At 31.4% G+C, this 23,583-nt stretch overlaps 1 long non-coding RNA gene across 3 annotated transcripts; it reads right to left on the bottom strand.

The window, feature by feature from the left end:
* Positions 1-592: 592 nt before the first annotated feature.
* Positions 593-3,183, bottom strand: LOC139844420 (uncharacterized). Of its 3 annotated transcripts, XR_011757937.1 has the most exons (6): positions 3,112-3,183; positions 2,389-2,574; positions 1,467-1,569; positions 985-1,188; positions 828-923; positions 593-744 (listed from the first exon to the last, which is right to left on the bottom strand). It is a non-coding gene; the product is annotated as an uncharacterized lncRNA (long non-coding RNA). The 3 variants fall into 3 exon arrangements; XR_011757938.1 differs by having other exon boundaries at positions 985-1,201; positions 1,467-2,574; XR_011757936.1 differs by having other exon boundaries at positions 1,467-2,574.
* Between the last annotated feature and the right edge of the window lie 20,400 nt (positions 3,184-23,583).

Below are 23,583 nucleotides of genomic sequence, written 5' to 3'. Positions count from 1 at the left end.
AAACTAGTGTGAGAAGTGTGATAATGACCATGATGTAATTAACTATAATATACAAAATGAGACGTGATTTTACAATACAGTTGATCACTGTTGTTAAAAACCCGATTACTCGTCGATTAATCCCCGATTAATCATTTTTAAGAGCAATCCGTTCCGATTTTTCAAAATCCGTTTAATTAATCGGTGAACGTAAATTGATTGGTCAAAATCGAATTTGGTAATCAAAGTCAAAATTGGTCCGCATTTTAACATGAATTTAAACTAGAAATTTATAGTTTTTGAACAAAATGCACAAATTAGACCATTATGTTAAATTTTATGTTCGTATTTATGATTTTATTCTATAATTAAACATATAATTTTTGAAATTTAATATTTAAATGCCTAAAGTACAATCCGATTAATTCCCGATTAATCCCCGAATTACCGATTAATCTTTCCAAAGTCCTGACCGATTAATCCCCGAATAGCGAATTTTGCAACCTTGTAGTTGATAATTGCAATTGATAATGGCCATGACGTATTAATTATATGTAATATACAGAATAGATCCCTACGAACAGTTGATAACTACAGTAGCACACAACCACTAGTACATATATATCAATCACTTCTATAGCGCAATCTGAACTTAAAAATAATACTTACAATTACGGTGTTAGCTTCTTCACACTTAGTAGCGCCTTCTTTGGAAAAACATTTTCGAAACATAGCCATTCGAGTTGGAGATTTGCCCTCTTGAGCCTGTTTAAAAAAATAAAAATAAATAAATAAGTACTAACAATGGATATCCTTATACTATAGTAATAATTGTCACTCAAAATTACCTTGAGCTCTTCACGTATACATGCATAACTCTTTTTACCGGTGATCTGTACCATCTTCTTTTTGGCCCGGTTTGCTTTGTTTTTCTCATATTTCTCCTGAAATGGGAATTTTAAATATCGTATTATGAAAGCAACTAATGTGAATTTTTGTTCATACCTAAACCGTTTCAGCATTCCAATTAGTAACTAGAGTCTTCCATATTGCTCTGTCAAGTTCTGATGGCCTTGATTTGACTTGCTTCTTAAATGATTTAGACGAATCCCAATATTTCTTCTTTAATCTTGCCCTCCAATTTTCCACTTTCCTCACAATTGATCTTAGCATCCACGTATCAGCATGGTCTGGAATAACAAACTTTGACTGCATACAAAACCTATTAATTAGTTGAGATAACCAAAACAGATTTTGTCATTAACATACGAATTAATATTGTTACATAGAAATATTTATGCATATCATCAAACTGATCCACTATCCCGTGGACGCTATGTATAACCTAATATAATATAAAGATAGAAAACTTACAGATAGAATTCTAATATAATACAAACTCCTAAATGACATTCAATAAGCTAATATCATACAAACTCCTAAATGACATTCAATAAGCTAATATAATATACAGATAGAAAACTTACTTTAATAGTTATCTGGTCTTGAAATGTAAGTTTATGATCCGTATGATTTGAGTAATTAAATCATATGGTCTTTAGCCAACAGAACCTTTATTCCGGTATGAACCTAAAAAATAAAACTGTAACTGATTCCCGAATCACATTAGCAATAACAAAATTATTGAAGCTAACGATATGAAACGAAACCTTAGACACTTGACAAGTTAACTGATCATCTGTCTCTTTTCAACAAATTGCCACCCCTTGTCAGAGAAATGTTCAAGGAAAATAAACTTACATCAGGGCCAACTATTTCACCTACACCTGCTGATGTTAACACAATTTTATGACATAAAGAATCTAATAAAAAAACTATGAACTGAAGTGCCATCAACTAATGTTAATTACATAGATGGGAACATTTATTAGCACCAAACTAATGACACTTGTATATAGCACAAACACAGTACTGGATAGAACATTTATTAGCACCAATCTAATGACACTTGTATATAACAAAGATATTGTCAACTAATCAAGGACTAACATTGATGATGATTAAATATCTTAATATGTTATATCAAACATGCCTTTTCTTTAAGTTAGGACTCAAAGCCTGTTTGATGGTCAATATCTAGTTTCCTTTCTTTCCCATTATACTATCATTCGACAATTATCGTATGTGAAATCATATTAAAAGAAAGTGTTATGGTACAACTTGTTACAATTCAAGTGATAGAACACTAAAAACAATGAATTAGTTAAATATTCAACACTATGAAGATATTAACTTTGACATTTAAACTCAACCTTCTTTAGTATGCCATACCCAATTGCAGACTTATAATATTACTTCGCGAATATTAGTTCACGAATGAAGATTTCAAAAATACAACACTCGAGATATCAGCATAACATTAGAACAAATTCAGCCACAAAGACATACCTGAATAGCAACTATCATTTGGAACACCATGAACTCATAGTCTCTTTCCATCATTTTTGTTTGTTCACATCTAGATTCTTTTTCAGCTAAACCCTCCTTCGTTTACCATGTTTACTAAGGCCTCGAACAATTTCGCATCTTCAACAATTGTCCACCCATAATGGTATCTATTGTGGCTAGTGGTACCTAAATAATATAAGTTGTCATATATAATTATATAAACATAAAAAGATCAAACTGCAATTTTATAACCCATATTCAACTTTACAACTTGACTACTATAAAGCACTGACAACACATAACCCAATTTAGAAAATGGGGTTTATGACTAAAAGTTTATCACGACTCATGTTTTTTAACAGCATCATTTTGATCTTAATATAGAAAATAAATAGCACTACTAAGAATCTAATTTACATAAAACCTAAGTGAAAAATAAAATTGAAATTAACAGCTACGCCTAAGGGGTATAGCATTAGCCCTTTAAACATTGTTTTTTTCTTAATAATTTCTTAATTGAACTCCAAGTTAATTACAGATTCAATTACTATAACGTTTAACATAGCATGTGATAGAAAACATATAAATAGTTGTAATTAAAATCAAAATGTGCTCAAAAGAAAAATCGTTCAATACAAAAACACTCTGATCGAGATACGTGCTACAATGAAGTGAATCATACCAAACTATCAAGCCATTGGGGAATTCAAATTGATAAATTACCTGTTGAAATCGATTGAGAATTGCGATTGAAGCTTGAATAAACGTTGCCGAACAAACTTCAACCGTCATAATTTCCAGCAATTGCTGCGTGATTGATAGTTTCAAGTGTACAAACCCTAATTTCATGTTACACCTAGAACGTTTCCGAATATAATTAGGGATTCGGATATGTGAACTCGGATGGAATTAACACAAATCGTTATGTAATTTCACCTGGCAGTTGTTTTTGTTAGGGTTTAATCAATCGGTATAAAGGAAAACTAATGAAACTGAAAATGGAGAAAGGGAATTCAAAATTATTTGAGAAACTGAGAGGGATTTCAAAAAAAAAAATTGGGAGAATAAGGAGCCAATTTGTGCGCCTAAATTTTAAACTTCTAAATTACTCCTAACACTATCTATATGTTTAATTATTCTTTATTTTAACTTTATAATAACTTATTTTTAAATACTCCAATTAATTAATTACGAAGGACATAATAGTTAGACTAATGGATCTTAAATATATATATCATTTTTATATAATACTGTATACTTTGTATTAACAAACTATTAAATATGGAGAAGTACCTAAAATGATTTTTAATCAACATTACATAATTAGATAATTAAAATGATTTTAACATTAAAAAGATATTAAATCCGAGAACCCGTGTGTATACACGGGTTTAAACGCTAGTATAATATAAAAAGAGAAGAATTTGTGGCTGTGTTTTGAAAAAATATGCTAATCTTACATTAAAAATTAAATATGAATTCTAGTGACCGTGATGACTTTCGTTGTAAAAAGAGAATTGCCTCTCTTCCATTGTGGTTTATGGCTGTTTTGGTTGGCCTTTGGTGGCTGCACAATCTAGTTTGTAGTATTGTTGTTTAATTTAATCAGTTTAAGGGTTGTGTTGATCTGTTTTGTAGTTGTGTGGTTATGTCATTCCGGTCTAGCATTATTTGGAGTTTAGGCTTAAGGGTATAGGGTTTAGACTTATAAGGTTTAGCGTTAAGGGTTTATAGTATAAGGTGTAGGTGTAGGATTGGGTTTATGGTATAGGGATTATGGTTTAAGGATTTACGATATAGGTTTAGAGTATAAGGTTTAGTGTTCAGTGTACACTAAACCCTGAACCCTGAACTATAAACCCTGAACCTTAAACCCTGAACCCTAAACCCTAAACACTAAACCCTAAACCTTAAACACTAAACCCTAAACCCTGGATCCAAAACCCTGAACCCTAAACCCTAAACCCTGGACCCTAAACACTAAACTCTAAACCCTGAACCTTAAACACTAAACCATAACCCTGGACCATGGACCCTGAACCCAGAACCCAGAACCCTGAACCCTGAACCCTGAACCTTGAACCATAAACCCTAAACTCTTAACCCTGAACCCTGAACCCTAAACCATAAACCCTAAACCTTAAACACTAAAACCTAAACATTAAACCCTAAATCCTAAACCCTAAATCCGGGTACCTGACGACCGGCCCTCCACTGGATAAGTGAACCACCACTAGAACACCTACGACCGATGGTCCATATCCATATCCATTATTCATCTATCAAATCATCCATATTAATTATAAACGAATCAGACCCGATGGATATTCATGGATGGAACGTCCATTGTCATCTATAAGTATATCGTAGTGGGTGGTGGTGGGTGGTAATGGTGGTGGTGATCGGTGACGATGGTGTGGGTAGTGGTGGTGGTTGGTGGGTGGTAGTGGTGCAGTGTTGGATGTTGGTGGTGGGTGGTAGTAGTGGTGGGTGGCGGTAGAGATGAACAACCACCACCACCCCCACCACCACCGCCCACCACCACTACCCACCCTCACCCACCTTCACTCACCACCTACTACCACCCATCACCACCACTCACCACCAATACCCACAACCACCACCAACCACTATCACCCACCGCCACCCACCACCGCTCAATATACTAAAGGTTTTTGAAAAGGAACACCTCAATATATGAACCTTAAAGCTCTTTTAATTTAAAATTTTTGAGAGTGAACACACCTCAATAGTCCATCCCGACTCGACGAAAAGTGTCAATAAGGTGGTCAACGGTCAAAAGTCAGGTCAAAGTCAGAAAAAGTCAGTCAACGACGGTTAAAGGTTGACTTTGTATCCGAAAAATTAATATTAGAAAACATTTTAAAAACCCTATATATATATTTGTCTAGATTATGACCCGACTTGTCCCCCGTCTCGACCGACGCATCCCCACTCGCGTTTTTTACAACCTTGTTGCAAATAAAAAAGGAAAAAAGTGCGCTAAAATATTTTGGTATTCATATTCCCTCCACGTTTCTAACTATTTTCAAATCCCTAAATTTCTATGTATATAACTTAATTACCCTTAATGATCACAACTAGTAAAATTGGCCCGCGCGATGCCACAGGGTCTTTCGGGTTGCATATTCATAGTTAACGTAGCGTTATGTATATGCATAAGTAAAAACGTTTTGCTATGGATGTTTTTAGATACACGTAGTTAGTACCTAGTATACCTAATGGCCTATGCATTTTTAACGTCAAGAAGATTGCGTAGAAAAGGGGAAACATAACCATCGATATGATGTAGTTAGTTTGGGTAGTTTATTATAGGTGTATGTATATGTATTGAAGATAGTCCGAGGTATTTAGAATTTTTTTAAGAAGTGTCTGTTTCGCGTATAGTTAGTCCCGTTGTGTTCGTAAGATTTTTTTTGAGTTGAACGGTGGGTTTGGAAAAATTTAACGCGTGGCGAGCGAAAATATATGTCTCGTTGAAAATTTGAGTGAAGTTTCTTTAAGATTTTTAATTCAAATAATAAATTTACATTTAGTAACCTTGATTTGGGGACCAAATTTGGAAGTTGTTTAAAGTTTGGGGGAGTTTGGTTTTTTTTTTTTTTTTTGGAATGTCGTTGGCCAAGCATGGGAGTTCAAAACCACCAAAATCCCCATGCCAATTAGTATGTAGGGATAAAATAAAATAATTAGGTGTGTATTCCTCTAAACAGGGCTAAGGTTTGTCAATGGCAGTATTCACCAAATTTTTTCACAAATTTCAACTTCTGACTTCTCTCCTCAATTCCCTCCTTTATTTCACAAATAATTTCACCTTCCCTCCACAATCTAGCTATTTATCTCTTCCATACCCCTCTTAAAACCATTTTTTTTTTCAAAATCCATATATGGAGTACGGAGTATTATTTTGCTAAACCTGGTGAAGATGGCTCTACCGCCTTTTAACTCAACTTCGTCTGCAGATTTCCAAGGAATCGGTGGCTTCAACGGTGACACAAGGAACCTAAGTCGCTAATTTTATACTTCACGTGACCGGAGTAAAGCTATATGAGTTATCAATTCGGTTCTATCTCAATCAATCATACGTTATTCAGGATATGTGGTATGTAATTATTTTTCTATAAATTCAATTTTTGCATCGTGCTTTCGGTTCAGTTGTTTGTGACTAATTGATTTCATTATAGTTGGAGTGTGACTAATTGATTTCTTCCTCTGATTTAACCCTTCCTGTCAACTGCATCTGAAGGAACGAGAAAAAATTTGAATGATTCCGGTGATGCTTGTGAACAACGGTGAAAGGAGCCAAAAGTATTTTCTGATTAGACCATTATCAAAAGTTATTGTTGAACGTGTTCTTTTTAATGCTTTTTTTAACACCGCTAATTTTTTTTTTTATACGTATACGTGACGGAAGCATTTAATAATTAATTACCATTTACACGAACCAGTGTCACGTGACAACATACAAAATACATATTTTAAACGGAAGTGACGTAAATGTATGATGTTTACAAAAGAACACATTTTAACTAATTAAAATCACATCAGAGAAAGTCACGTTTTTACCCCCGATATACAGTAATATTATGTTAAAACAAAAAAATCACATCAGAGTTGACTCCTGTCAAACATAACATTCTCATGTCCGTCTTCTCCCCAAAATGCATCATTTACAAAAAAGCTAAGTGAGTATGACTAACAACAGGCAATAGTATACAGGAACCGTCATACTAATCATGTCACAGAATCTAACACACAAACATCACCCAAGTGCCGTCTACAGAGACTCTGGCGGCTCGGCCAAACCATTAACCACCAGCTGATCGGACTGGGGCTTACCAGAAGTTCCTCCACCACCGTATGTATATATATAATTCACACGCGACGGACGCGTCATTCACATATATATACACCACGATTGTCTAGGTACTACATGAGGAACCCAACCCGCAGGTTGATCTCTCCTACCGAGGCCACCACACAATAGGGACGCACTGGGCTCCAGCAGACAAGCATCAACTAACATGCAGTCATCACAATGTACTAACTAACCACAACAATAAGTATAACTAAAAAGCTTGGCAGTCATAATATAACATGCTACTATATACTATATTCTCCAGTTAGTCCCACTCACCGATACCGACATCACTCGGTAGTCTAATGTCACCGAGTCTTCTCCTCGTCTGTATCACCTGAAAACAACACTCACAAGTTAGTTATAATATCATGATCATCAATATACAAACGGGCAGCATAACGGCTAAAAATCAACACTTAGTAAAATATTTCACTGCCAAAGACACTCGGTCGACTGTCTCAGACAGTCGGCCGACTGTCTGTACTCACTCGGTCGAATGTCTAGTCACTCGGCCGTAGGTCATACACACTCGGTCGATGGTCTAGTCGGTGGGTCGAGTGTCTCGAGGCAGTCGGCCGACTGTGTTTATCTGCAGAAGCTAAAGAACAAAGTGACGGGTTTCACCCAAAATCGACCAATTCTTGCTCTAGAGCTCGATTATGACCTCAAAACTGACCAAATCAAAGACACTACACATGTGTACTCGCGGTACCGCGGTTACACTTGTGTACTCGCAGGGCTAGAGGTCTCGGGTTCGAACCTCGTCACCCGCTCTAGGAATTGAAATATATTCCTTGAAGGTGGCCCAAAGGGAAGGTTTTACCGACCCGCTCCGGGACTAAGGTCCGGCCCGCCTGCCCCTCGGGATGGTTTAAGGGTCGGATCCTCAGAGTGTGGTTCGGGTTTCCTGCCCGAAAGCGCGTGTGTGTGTGCAAATGATGACTAGGCTTCGGTCCGGACTGATGCAAGCTTGCCTTTCAAAAAAAAAAAGACACTACACATGTAGAAACATAAACTCACAAGATTTGGACTCAAACAACATCAAATCAAATCATTTTTGACCCAAATACACACTTTGTAAAACTAACACAAAAACTCAATTTTCTCAAAGATTAAAGCATGAAATGCTATGATTCTTACCTCAAAAGATTCAGTAATTCACAAGGAACCAGAAGATGTGAACGATTCGAGCTCAAGAACAAGGATTAAAGATTAGGATTTGGTGAAGGTGAAGATGAGGGTACGGTGTGTGTTTTGGGAAGAATCTGGAAAGTGCAAGAAATGAACTGCACTAGTCATCTAAATGGGTTTAATTCCCACACTGTGCAACACACGGGTATATATCAGTTATCTGATATCTTTCGTACATCATTTGGCAACTCAAACGAAGTCCAAAATAAATAAACAAACCTGTTCTGTGACCCTTGTCACAAACTGGTCCTAACCACATCATCAAATAATAATAAATATTAAATAAAAATAAAAGCATATAATAACACAACACAAACTTAATGGCAATATAGTAATCTTACAGCTAGGCCCGATTGAGGATGTTACAAATCTACCCCCTTAAGAAGATTCCGTCCTCGTAATATGGTCTACCACAACAAACAAAGTCACGGGTTCTAATCACAATCACCGTTCTCTAATTTAAGTGCTAGTCAAACGTACGATACACATGTACTCTAACACACATAGTCGGTTAAATCACCACCAGGGTCTTTCACATCAACAAAATCAACAAATTCACTCACCAAAATCAATAACCAAATCAAAACTCTTATCATTTAAAACCAACCACCGTTTCTAACAAGATGTAAAGGATAACTAACTCTCATGACAAACACCGTCAATAATAATTATGGTTACTACAAAGTTCGTAGTTCTAACAATCAGCATTCTCAATTTCCATGGTCCTTTCATAGATCAAGGTCCATATCAAATCACTATGTCATCTGTTATCAACAAATTACTCATTTTGTCATAGCATCTATCTCTTTTGCGCAGTTATCTATCACTACGTGCTATCAGTATTGCATCATAAAGGAAACTGTTTTAGTTTATCTATTCTGTAAAAATTCAAGTTTAAATTATGAATGATTTCTGAAGTAGTGTTGGGAATTAAAGCATGAGTTAGTATAATATAATGGCGCCTGGCCAACGTGATTATATTACAGTAAGTCATGCTGAATTTCTAATGAAACGTGATGATTCACAGACAATACCGTCATCATGTGCCATGCTACATAACTCTTTCATTCTATTTAATCTCTAAACATATCAAGAACATTTTTTTTTGATATTTCTATCTTTTCGTAACTTCTGGTAATTTAACCAATCAAATCGTGCTATTACCTTTCTTTCTGCTTAGTATATTATAATCATGCAAAACTTCATACATACGAATTCTGGATCATTATTCACTTTACTTAAAGTCGAGGAGAGAAAACAGAAGCATGGAGCTTCGAAACATAAATAGGAGTATAAATCACAGCAAATAGGAGGGATCATTAACCATGGATATCAATAATTATGGAAAGACAGAGGCAGGGTAGGATTACGAAAACCACCAACCCAAGAGCGTTGTAGAAGTAAAAATATTCTTCTGGTGGAAGATAAAAAAAAATGACGGTAAATATGGTTAATATAATAGCAAGGATCAATACAGGATTGAGCATATTAACAGATCTTTTAGGAGTAAGAATTAAGAAAGAAGATATAGGAATGGTAAGAATAATGGAACGGAAGAGGTTAATTTATAGCGAAATATCATACATAACAATCGAGACAGATTACTGCATTTAATTAAAGAGATCTTAATTTCCTTATTTGCCGAAGAATTAAATCTTATTCAGATTACGAAGATTTTCTTTAAATCCCTTGAATTCTGGAAATCAAACCTGACTACGTCAAAAGCTAAGGCGAATCTCTATTTCCTCATTTCAAATCTTTTGCGATAGCTTCTCTCATACGTTTCAAGTTATTTAATTGTTCTATTCAAAATACTCATTGGTGATAAATTCTACTTTCCAAATCATATTCGTTATAAAAATATTCTAGTTGTCGACCATGACGACCTCACTCAAATTTCGGGACGAAATTTCTTTAACGGGTAGGTACTGTGACGACCAGGAAAATTTTGACTAATTTTAAACCAAACTCTCGATACGATTTAATATTTTTGACACGATAAGCAAAGTCTGTTAGGTTAAGTCCCAAAATTTTTTTGAACTATTTCATATATGCAATTGATCTTCGACCACTCCCGACGATTCACGAACATTTGTGTGTAAATATATATATGAATTTTATACATAAGCAATATTATATATATATTGTAATATATATATATATATAATTTATAAATATTCAATATTCAATATATGTTATTATATGATATATATTATATAATTAGTAAATATGATATAATTAATAAATTGTAATATTAATATAGTAAACGTAATTACAAGTTAAAAAAAATAAAATAATTGTTATACTAATATTACTAATTTCTTTCATTATGATTATCAATATTAATATTAATATTAAAATTTGTATTATTAATATTATTATTTTCAATATATAACATATAGATATGAAGTTTGATATATATAAATTGTTATAGTATTATTATAATTAATATTATTATTATTAATAATATTGTTATAAATTTTATAGTTATTATTATCACTATCATTAATAATAATATTATCATTATTACTATTATATTATTATAAATTTTATTATTAATTATAATATTAAGAGTATTATTATTATAGTAAAATTTATTAATTAATAAGATTAATTATAATATGTAAATACAGATATATACATACAGATATATAAATATAGATATATATACAAATATATAAAAACCGATATACATATATATACTGATATATATATACAGATACATTATATGAATCAGTATTATTGTATTAATAATATAATTATTAATTTAGAGTAATAAAATACGGAATTATACAAACACATAATCAAAATCAGATTCATGATAAAATCATATTGTGTTTAATTTGTTCTTCCTGTCTCAAATTCGTACAAATCAAAGATTCAATCTTAAGAACAAAACAAATTCAGTTTGCAATCGCTATCTGTTTTTCAATATCTTTTATTTTACTTCTGTCTTCTCCTTCCTGAAAGATTCTGCGTCGATCTCAATTAAACACTACAAAATAGCTTAAATTAAATTCTGTTAGCCATCCCTATCTGTTCGTTTATTTTTTTTTATTCTTCTGATTGAAATTCATGTACTTCTTGTCTGCTCCAATTTGAAATGTCGATCTCAATACAGAACGAAATCGGTTGCAGGTTACTATCCAGTTTTAAATTTTTCTCCTGGCTTCATCCTTTATTCGATTCTTCCTGTCTAATTTGTTAAATATCTGTACCCGATTGATTCTTTTGTCGACTCAATCAAAGCTACAAAACAAACTGTAATCGAATCTTGTGCTATATATATCGTACACTTACACATTATATATACCACTGAGTGCAATCTGTAAAAGAAAAACATAAATTTACGAAACTAAAACTCACTTGATTATCACCTCACACCATTTCAAATCATCATCGATATCTTCATCGAAAACCAAGTCATCATCATCATCACTAAACCTTTGGACACCGTTGTACTCACCTTCTATTTCCCTCCATTTTCTGCTATGCTTCTGTCTAGGGAAAACGAACCCTACTTGTTTATGCTGTTGCAGTTGCTTGATAGAAGAAAAGGGTGAAGTGTAAAGATAATTCATAAAACAACGGTATAGCTAATTATCATAATCATGAATAAGTGAATGATTGAACCAAAGTTACCTTTTAAAGGCTGCTGCTATCGTGTATTTTTTTTCTTTTCGGCCAACAGTAACAAAGCTCACAACCCCACTTGAGAAACCCTACTATTTTTTTCTGGATCGATTACAAATCAAACTCGACTTGGTTAGGTTGATTTTGCTGTTGCAGCTATACTTTTCTATTTCCTTTTCCAACGAACAACCATCACAACCCTAATGCTTTTCTACTAGTGCTGTAGCTTCGAATTTTCTGTTTTCGTTTGCTCCTGGTTCGTTTCACACAAACAGACCCAAAACCGACCTGTCAAATAACTGCAACTACAGCTATCGAATTACTTGTGAATTGATTTATCTAGTGCATACTTTTCATTAATGGCCGACAACATTCAATTAAATAAATAAACCACTTGATTATTAAGGAGATAGTGGAAAAGCCAGCTGGTGATAAAGGCCACACGTAAACAACCATTATTTTCAGCCTTCTTCCAGTGCATATAATCGGGCTGTTATAGTGGGCTGTTACTTAAACATTTAAGTGGACTGTTGTGATCCATTAAACATAATAATGATCCATATGTTTGTTTGGGCCATCGAATTCCTTTTCAACAAACCGTGACCTTTTTGGATTACTCCTGCTTGAATTATGGCTGCTGTAATACCTCCCTTTCGATCATCACCCACACGCCACCATTTAATTAAAACCGCTGTGATGTCAGTTTTCTTTTTAAAATAATGATGATCGTGATGGGACAACGATAATGGATGTCACGAGTATGATTTTATGTTACATAAAATGATACATGAGATTGAGGATGACGGATGCATAATAATGATGATGAGGTTGATATAATTTGATGATGAAACCATGATTTTATAATATGGATGGCGATTATGATAATGTTATGTTAATGATTTGATCGATATAAGATTATGATCATGAGTTGATGATGAATTGGGTTTGAAATTTAGAAGATGAAGAAGAAACAAAATGAAACAGGCTATAAGAGTTTAGGAGGTTATTAAAACAGAAATGATATGGCAGAGGAATGGTTTGGAGTGTTAGCGGGTAAACGAGAGGTCTCGAGTTCGAGCCTGAGCAATGGCATTTTTTTTAAGGGATTATTCATTAAGGTAGTATTTTTATTTTAATTCTATTATAATTATAATAATAATTATTATTATTATTATTATTATTATTATTATTATTATTATTATTATTATTATTATTATTTTCATTAACATTAGTGTTAGTATTATTTTTTATTATTATTAGTATTATTATTATTATTATTATTATTATTATTATTATTATTATTATTATTATTATTATTATTATTATTATTATTATTATTATTATTATTATTATTATTATTATTATTAACATAAGTATCATTATTAACAATATCGTTTTTATTATTAGTATTATCGTTATTAATAAAGTTATTATTATTATTATTAGTAAATCATTATTTTCAAAACTATCATTTTAACAAATAAATAGTTTGTATATAAAAATATACTTATTACATATACTATAACTATATTAATATTACATATACATTATATATTAAACCTAATACCATTTTTTACATAAATACTTACATATAACAAAATTTGTGATTTAACAATATAATACTAATTATATAGATATATATGTATTAGTATAACTATATTAAAATACAAAATAAATAAATATATATATATATATATATATATATATATATATATATATATATATATATATATATATATATATATATATATATATATATATATATATATATATAACCTTTGAAATAACAAATATATTACTAAATTAAATAAGTAATATACATAAACTAGTTTGATTATTATTACATGTTAATTATATATGTTAATATATATACTTGATATAGGTTCGTGAATCCGAGTCCAACCCTGCATTGTTCAGTTCCGTCGTATGAATATTTTTACTACAAAATATTGTATCTTGAGTTCCATATGCTCCCTTTTTAAATACTTTTGCATTATTCATTTTTGGGCTGAGAATGCATGCAATATTTTATAAATGCTTTACGAAATAGAGACAAGTGATTAAAAATGATATTCTGCGGATTGATGTGCTTAGTAATTTAGTTACATGTTATAAGAGCATGTAAGCGCGAATCCTAAAGATAGATCTATCGGGCTTGACACCCCATCCTGTAGGCTGCACTAGACATTAGAGCTAGTGGGCGGATGTTTAGTACTTCAATGATTATTTATTGACACCGGTGTACGTTTCCATCTTTGCGAAGATGATGTATTGTATTATTGTTAAGGTTGGTTACTGAAGCCTCAACATAAGCAGAATGGTTTTATACACTGCGGTGTATGTATATTTATAGAAACTGAAATCTTGTGGTCTATTACTATTTTCTGAAATCATTATTTATGATAAACCTATGAATTCACCAACCTTTTGGTTGACACTTTTAAACATGTTTATTCTCAGGTATGAAAGAAGTCTTCCACTGTACATTTGCTCATTTTAAAGATATTACTTGAAGTCATTCATGGCATATTTCAAAAGACATTGCATTCAAGTCATTTGAGTTCAAAAGACGTTTATTAAGTCTACGACAGATTTGTCATTCATATTACGAGAATCATATATCATTTGTATCGAAAAGTTTTATTTTGGAATGAGTTGTCTTTCAAACGAATGCAATATTTGTAAAACGTATCATATAGAGGTCTGTACCTCGCAGTGGAACCAGATGTTGAAGTGTTCGTCCAGATGGATTTGGACGGGTCATTACACCCAACAAGCAACATTAGCTACTTGATAAACGCAACATGACGTGTGCACCTGAGACATAGTAGCAATGTCCGAATATTGTTCTATAGGAGCAACAATTGGCAAGTATAGAAACGGTAATTTTTATATTAGTTGATAAAACTGGTTTACATCATTACATGTAATCCTATGTATCGACAAATATCAAAGCTCGTTTAGACAATACGACGAATTCATAATTCACTAAGGATGGCTTTTCTTTTATTAAAAATACACCTTTTTATTCCCTGTTCATATATGGTTTAACCATTATTAGAACTACATACAAAACATAACAAATAACTCGAAGAACTAAGCTTATATATAATTACTTAAAACTGAATACAAAATATTATGATTCATGTGTCATATCTTTAAGATCGACACCGATAAGGAAAGTTACAAATACAAAATCATGTTATTCTAGCAATGTTCATAAGATCACCAAATTCAATTCTTATAAGTCCTTTTTATAATAATAATTAAGACACAAAAAACTCATTCGTCTTATTAAACAATCAACGTCTACTAAAAACTTATATTAATAAGACCTAAATATAAAGTGTCTTATTATGTTTCGATCTAATACCACTAGGACAAATGAATGTCATATGATAGTATATTTTATATAACTTTTATATAAGGTGTCATATTTAATTAACACATAATGCGACATCAAACGGTTAAATGTCTCATAAATTTCCCTTTTATGATTCACAATTAAAGTGTCCTATCAAATGATATGATACTTAGGACCCCAACAACTCATCCGTCACATTAAATAATCAAAGTGTCCTAAAAATTGACAATGATACGACATAAATATCACATGTTCTATTAGCTAATGATATAATACGACTATGACAAATAAATGTCCTATGATACTTTATTTCTTAACACTTATTTATAAAGTGTCCTATTCAATAAACACATAACGCGACACTAAACCGTAAAATATCTTATAAAGTTCCATTTTATGATTCACAATTAAAGTGTCCTATGAAATGATATGACAATCAGGACCTCAACAACTCATCCATTACATTAAACAAACATAGTGTCCTGAAAATTTTACAATTATACGACATAAATATCACATGTCCTATTAGCTTATGATATAATACGACTATGACAAATAAATGTCCTATGATAGTTTATTTTATATAACTTTTTTATAAAGTGTACTATTAAATGAACACATAATGCGACACTTAACCGTTAAATGTCTTATAAAGTTTCATATTATGATTCACAATTAGTGTCCTATGAGATCATATGATAATTAGGACCTCAACAACGCATCCGTCACATTAAAGAATCAACGTGTCCAAAATATTTAAAATGATACGACATACATATCAAATGTCCTTTTAGCTGATGATATAATACGACTATGACAATTAAATGTCCTATGATATTTTATTTTATAAGACTATTTTAAAAAGTGTCCTATTAAATAAATACATAATGCGACACTAAACCGTTAAATGTCTTTTGAAGTTCTATTTTATAATTCACAATTAAAGTGTCCTATGAATTACTATGATATTTAAGACCCCAACAACTCATCCGTCACATTACAGAATCAAAGTGTCCTAAATATTTATAATGATACGACATATATTTCACATGTCCTATTAGCTTATGATATAATACGACTATGAAAAATAAATGTCCTGTGATAGTTTATTTCATATGACTCTTTTATAAAGTGTCCTATTAAATAAGCACATATTGCGACACTAAATCGTTAAATGTCTTATAAAGTTATATTTGATGATTCACAATTAAAGTGTCCTATGAAATCATATGATATTTAGGACTCCAACAACTCATCCGTCACATTAAAGAATCAAAGTGTCCTAAAAATTTATAATGATACGACATATATTTCACATGTCCTATTAGCTTATGATATAATACGACTATTAAAAAAAATGTCCTATGATAGTTTATTTCATATAACCTTTTTATAAAGTGTCATATTAAATTCACACATAATGCGACACTAAATCGTTAAATGTCTTATAAAGTTTCATTTGATGATTCACAATTAAAGTGTCCTATGAAATCATATGATAATTATAACCCCAAAAACACCTCCATAATATTAAATAATTAAAGTGTCCTAAAATTTTACAATGATACAACAAAAATATCATATGTTCTGTTAGCTTATGTTATAATACGACTATACAAATAAATGTCCTATTAGAGTTTATTTCATATGACTTTTATACAAGGTGTTCTATTAAATTAACATGTAATACTACACTATGCCGTTAATGTCTTATGAAGTACTATCTTATGGTTCACACTTAAAGTATCCTATGAAATCATATGACCAATAAGACAGAAAAATATCAATCAGTCATATTAAGTCCTATTATGTTCTACTATGACACGACTCACAAAAATAAACGTCCTATAAAGGTACATTTCATATGACCGTCATATAATGTGTCTTAATAACATAAATTTATAGGACATAAGTACCAAAAGTCCTAACATGATACAGTTTAATAAGACTCGAAAATAATTAGCCTTTAAAGATATATTTAATATGACGTTCATATTAAGTGTCCTATTATATAAACACATAATGAGACTCTATCAAATAAATGTCTTATAAGATCCTCTATTAGGATCTACTTTTTAAGTGTCCTATGAAAATATATGATTATGGGGCCTACTCTAAAAGCGTATCTCATAATAGGACCCTACTCTAAAAGAGTACCTCATAATAGGACCATACTTTAAAAGCGTAGCTGATAATAGGACCTAAATATTGTCTGGTCCTATGTAAGTAGCATTTACGACCATATTTTACTAGGTCCCAGAAAAAAGGTCCTATAAGTGGACTTTTGTTGTAGTGTTCTGTGATTAACTGACATTGTGTAGATTCATAGAAAATAAAATAAAAAATTAAAAAAGTAAAAAAAATTTCAACAGGAAATGCATGTGATGTATGTTAACGTATTTTGAGGTTTTTTGAGTTTTATTTAGAATTTAGCCCGATTTAGATTTTAGGGTTTAGGGGTTAGGGTTTAGTGTTTTGGGTTTACTCCGTAAACCCAAAACCCTAACCCCTAAACCCTAAACTCTAAACCGTTCGTTTTAAAAACTCGTTCTAAACCCTAATTTCTAAACCCTAAACACTGTTTTTCATTAATCAAAAGTCATTTTTTCTTATTTTTTTTGTTAACATACATCTGATGCATGAAAAGTAGTTAACATGCATCAAACAGCAGCTAACATGCATTAGATGCATCTTAACGATCCAGTTAATTTTGTTTTTCTTTCTGAATCTACACAACAAAAATAGATACCAGCAAATTTTTTTTTTTAAATCGGAGTTGTAGAACTAAAGATATAAAAATCACAAAATCACTTATCCCCTTATCCCCTTATCCCAAAAAAGCTACTTAGCGCTGGATCCTTATATATATATATATATATATATATATATATATATATATATATATATATATATATATATATATATATATATATATATATATATATATATATATATATATATATATTATGTAGTTTCTCAAGATTAAGAAGATTGTAACTCTAGATTTGCTCGTTCTTTATATATATATATATATATATATATATATATATATATATATATATATATATATTGTAGGTAGTTCCTCAGGATTAAGAAGATTGTAACTCTGGATCTGCTCGTTCTTAGGACTATGTGTTTTTACTTTCTTTATTATTAGCGCCAATGTTACTAGACTTTTATTTTGATTATTGTAACTATATATGTTTACTTCTAGATCGATGAAACATATCTTAGTTTGCTACAGTATTAAATATAATTCAGTTTCTGGATTTCAGTTACAGTACATTTCTAGAATTTGTTTCTTTTAATTATTTTTTAAGATCATGGCCATTACATTTTATATTTATTAAAAAAAAATTGGTTTCATAATATTATTTGAGATTTAAGGACCCTTTTAAAAGATGTTAATGTTTGTTTTTTAGGACCTTAAGACATGTTACCTGAACATATTAGGACCCTATCACTACAAGAAAAAAGATCTTTTAAAACCCATTCAAAGGTCCTATAATGTACGTTTATAGGACCCTTATTTTTAGGGATCTCCCACACCCATGTCCCAATAGGGTCTTATGGGTTCTAATAACCTAACCTATTAGGACCTTAAGAAGGGTTCCATGAACATATTAGGACCCTATCACTATAAGAAAAAAAAGCCTTTCAGAACCCATTCAAAGGTCCTAATAATGTACCTTTATAGGACCCTTATTTTAAGTGACCTCCCACACCCCTGTCCCAATAGGGTCTTGTGGTTCCTAATAGCCTAACCTATTAGGACTTTAAGAAGGGTTCCATGAACATATTAGGACCCTCATTCATGGTTTCCATTAGCTTATTTTGGATATTAGGACCCTTTTTAAGGATCCTATTAACCTGTTAGGACCCTTTTAATAAAGTCCTTATATGTTTTAGGATTTAGAAATTCGATTATAAGACCATAAATAGCGTCGTAATAGGTTAATAGAACCCTTTGAAAGGTCCTAATAGGTTACGCTATTAGGACTCACAAAACCCTATTGGGACAGGGGTGTGGGAGGTCACTTAAAATAAGGGTCCTTTCACCCTAAAGGTCCTATCAGGGTACATAATAGGACCTTTCAGCAGGTTCTAAAAGACCAGTTTTTTGTAGTGGTACCTAACCTTTGATCACAATCACAAACAAAACACGGGTTTCTCCAAACACAATAATATATAAAAACAAGAAAATTAACTTTTGCAAGGATAAATCCTCACAAAAGGATCGAACAATTAAAAGCTTGACTCAAAAATTCAACTACCTAACCACTCCCCAGCATCGGCACCAAAAAGTTTCGATATTGCTTTCACATATAACATACATGATTTCTTTTATATTGATATTTAAACGTAGACTCAACTATGTGACAAGCATTTGAGAAACAATAACTCGGTAGTTGCAATTAGTAAGTTTTTCGTTTAAGATTCGTCCCAAGAGAGTGGTAATTGCTAGTTGAATCGATGAAAACTCATAATCATTCTAAAGTTTGTTTGTTGGGGGGTTTGTATTCTGAAACAATTAAGAGAACACTTGTAAAATAAACAAGTAACTAGAAATGATTAAGTAATTATCAATAATAAAAGTATGCACACTTAACTATTCCACTTGAAGCATTCAGATTGTTCTTTTGTTCACTTAAGAGCAAATTGTGTTGAAATTTTGTACTAGTATCCCTACTAGATGTTCTAATGATCAAATCAACACTTGCAAATTCTCATAAGCTTTTATCAATTAGATCTAGTTGAATCATGCAAGTATCATTAGCACTTAGCTTGCCCTAAAACCCTTTGGTGATCAAAATCCCTTAAGAAAACCAAACTTCACTATTTTGACTAAAGACCAATTGCAAACCAATCCAAACCAAGAACCCAATCTCTTGAAATTCCAAATTTGATTGTCTAGATCACCTAAGTGTTGAAGTACAAGTTGCTTCACTAATCAAATCCCTAAGAGAAGCTACACAACTCATATAATAAAAGTAAAGCCCAAAACAAAGATAGCAAAGGGTCTTTTAGCTTGTTCTAACAACAAATCACAATCATCAACTCATAGATTCATCCAAACACAATCATAAACATAAAAGATGAACAATCCTTAGCTTACAAGCTTCATAATCAAGTGTACATAACAAAATCTAGCCAAGCATGGCTAGAACAAGCACATTACAAGTAATAAAACTAGATTCAAACATCATTATGAAATAATAAAGATAAGATTGTACCAAACTATGAAAATTAAAAATTGAAGCTAGATGAAGAAAATGAAGATGGTAAAGATCAAGCCCTAGATCTTGATGTAGATGTTAAGAATTGTTGAAAACTTGATGAAAACCTTAATTATTGAGCTATCAAACCCTAAATTATCGCAGTCCCCAACTACTCTACTTAATTATGTGATGTTGTTATGAGAAAACCCTCATCTTATTCTATTTATACTCCTTCGTAAAACTGCCCAGAATTCCAGTAGGAACGTCGTTCCTCTTTCAGGAACGCCGTTCTGGTGCCCGTTCAAATGGAACGCTGTTCTGAATAATAAGAACGCCGTTCCTAATTCAGCCTCTAAATGCTCAAATTTTCTGTTTCCATTTTCTTCAATTCCTTTGTAATGGGACGTCGTTTTTGGATTGGAACACCCTTTTTTCCAGGTGGAACATCATTCCAGGAGTTGGAACGCCGTTCTTTAAAGTGTAACGCCGTTCAGGATTACAGGAACGTCGTTCTTAGGCCATTTCCAGTACTTTGCAGTTTTCTTGATCTTTTTTTCACACACTTTGGTCAATTTTGCACCAAATTCATAACCAAAACTGCAGTAGCACTCAGAACGCGACTAAACTTAATTTTTTCACTTTTCAATCACAAATGACATAAAAATCGAGTAGAACGAGGTAGATATTGCGTGAGAAATATAGTGTAAATGAGCAATATTAGGTTACCAGCCTATATAAGTCCAACCATTTTTAACACTGACAGAGGTAATCCAATATAATATGTTAGCTAAAATGTGATAACGCGATATGCTTTCCTAAGTAAAGTTCTTTCTAGAAACCTAAGGGTAAAAGTTATTGGACACTAAAGTATCACTTAGTAGGTACTAAGGTGGTTGTTAATTCTACAGTCCTTTCGTCCTTGTTTAGAAAACTGGTCTTGGAAAGACTCGGTTACAATATAAGTTTATAAATTCACTTTATTATATCAGATCAAAGATACTCTAAAACTAGGTCGAGGTACGATACCTAAGTATATCCCTAATCCTAATTTTAAGATCATGTTTTATAAAATTGATCGATGGTATAATGTGACGACTCGGATTTTTCCGACTACTTGATTATACTATCTACATGATTTAATAATTCCGACTTTATAAGCAATGAATTTTAATAAGTCTTGAACCTCCGGAAAGAGTTTTACACAAGCTTTTGGTCACCCTTTTATTCCTACGATTCACGAACGTCATAACTTGTATGTATATATATATGTATATATATATATATTTAACTTGAAAATATGATAATTAAATATCTCATTAAGTATATTAACAAGGTATTATATATAGATTTTCATACTACTAATTTAAAGAGTTTTCGAACAGTATATATGTTACTTTTTAAACAACGAAATTAACTTATGTTAAAATGTATTTACATACAATGTATTATGTTAAAATGTATTTACATACAATGAGTATAAATACACTTAATAATATATAAATACAGATAAGGGATAGCTATATTCATATTTCCGTTCATTTTTCTCAAGAATTCTACTTGTATTTATACGGTATTTATACGCATATTATACGCAGCTTCTAGAAGTATTTACTATTGGTATATACCAATAGAAATCTGCATGATTGATATATTATGTCATGCATGACATCATCAATCTTATTATGTCATGCATGACATCATCAATTTAACTTATACTTGATATTAGTCAAAAAAAGACAACATAAGTTGTCTATATATACCTTAAAAACGTTTTTATGCATACACCCATTTTTCCATTCCATTTTCTCATTCATACTCTCTAAATTCTCTCTTAAAATACTCCTATCTTCATACTAGATCATCTCCAAGTATTTTCTTCATCTTTTAGCTTAAAAAATAATCTATAATCATCATATAAGAAGCAATCAAGAACACTTACTTTGATTCAAGTTTTGCTTCCAAGTTTGGTTATCTTTAAGCACCAATTCAAGGAGTCTTTCAAGCTCTAGAAATCCTCTTCATATTCAGCTACTTACCTTTCTTAAATCAAGGTATTAGCCTTACCAAAACTCTTGTTCAATTCATATGATTATAGCTATATATATAAGAATTCATAACTAATAACTACTAGAACATAGTTTAGTTAATTTTAAACTTATTTGGAAAACTAATCTAATTTTTCTAACTTAACTCTAATAACACTTATTTATATGTATTATGATGTTATATTAAGATATTATAAGAACTTATAACTTGTACATATGAAGAACACCTTAAAAACTATATTAACCATATCCTTGCTAACTTTTCCTATATCCTATATATATTTGGACATGTTATCATTAGTATAACAAAATATTATAATCTTGGTTGATTCTGAGATTGTATATATATATAATAATCTTGGTACGTTCCATGACAATACGTATACAATATGTTTTGATAAATCCTAAGTCAATACGTCTCTGGATTGATGCAAGACAATATGTACACAATACGCCGTAGGGTAATTCTAAGATTATATATATATACCGATTATTGGACTGTTGGACTTTTCGGACTATTTTGGACTTTTCGGAATATTTTGGACTACTAACAATGGACTACTAACAAAGGACTACTAACAATGGACTACTAACATAAAATGTTAAAAATTATTATATAAGTATTCTATGAACTTGCTATATTAATTTTGTTCACATGTATTATTATCTGAATCGTTATTATTGTTATAGGTTCGTGAATCCAAGGACGTCGGCTATATTTTAATAAGTTGGAAACTTGTTAAAACTATACTTTTACGACAATGAGTATATAGTCCCATTTTTAAACTCTTCAATATTTTGGGATGAGAATACATGCATCTTTTGTTTTTCAAAATAGACATAAGTACTTAAATATATATT

Source organism: Rutidosis leptorrhynchoides, chromosome 4, assembly GCF_046630445.1.
Source record: "Rutidosis leptorrhynchoides isolate AG116_Rl617_1_P2 chromosome 4, CSIRO_AGI_Rlap_v1, whole genome shotgun sequence".
NCBI classification, from domain to species: domain Eukaryota; kingdom Viridiplantae; phylum Streptophyta; class Magnoliopsida; order Asterales; family Asteraceae; genus Rutidosis; species Rutidosis leptorrhynchoides.
Note: the sequence above shows the minus strand (reverse complement) of the source record. Positions and strands in the feature narration are given on the sequence as shown.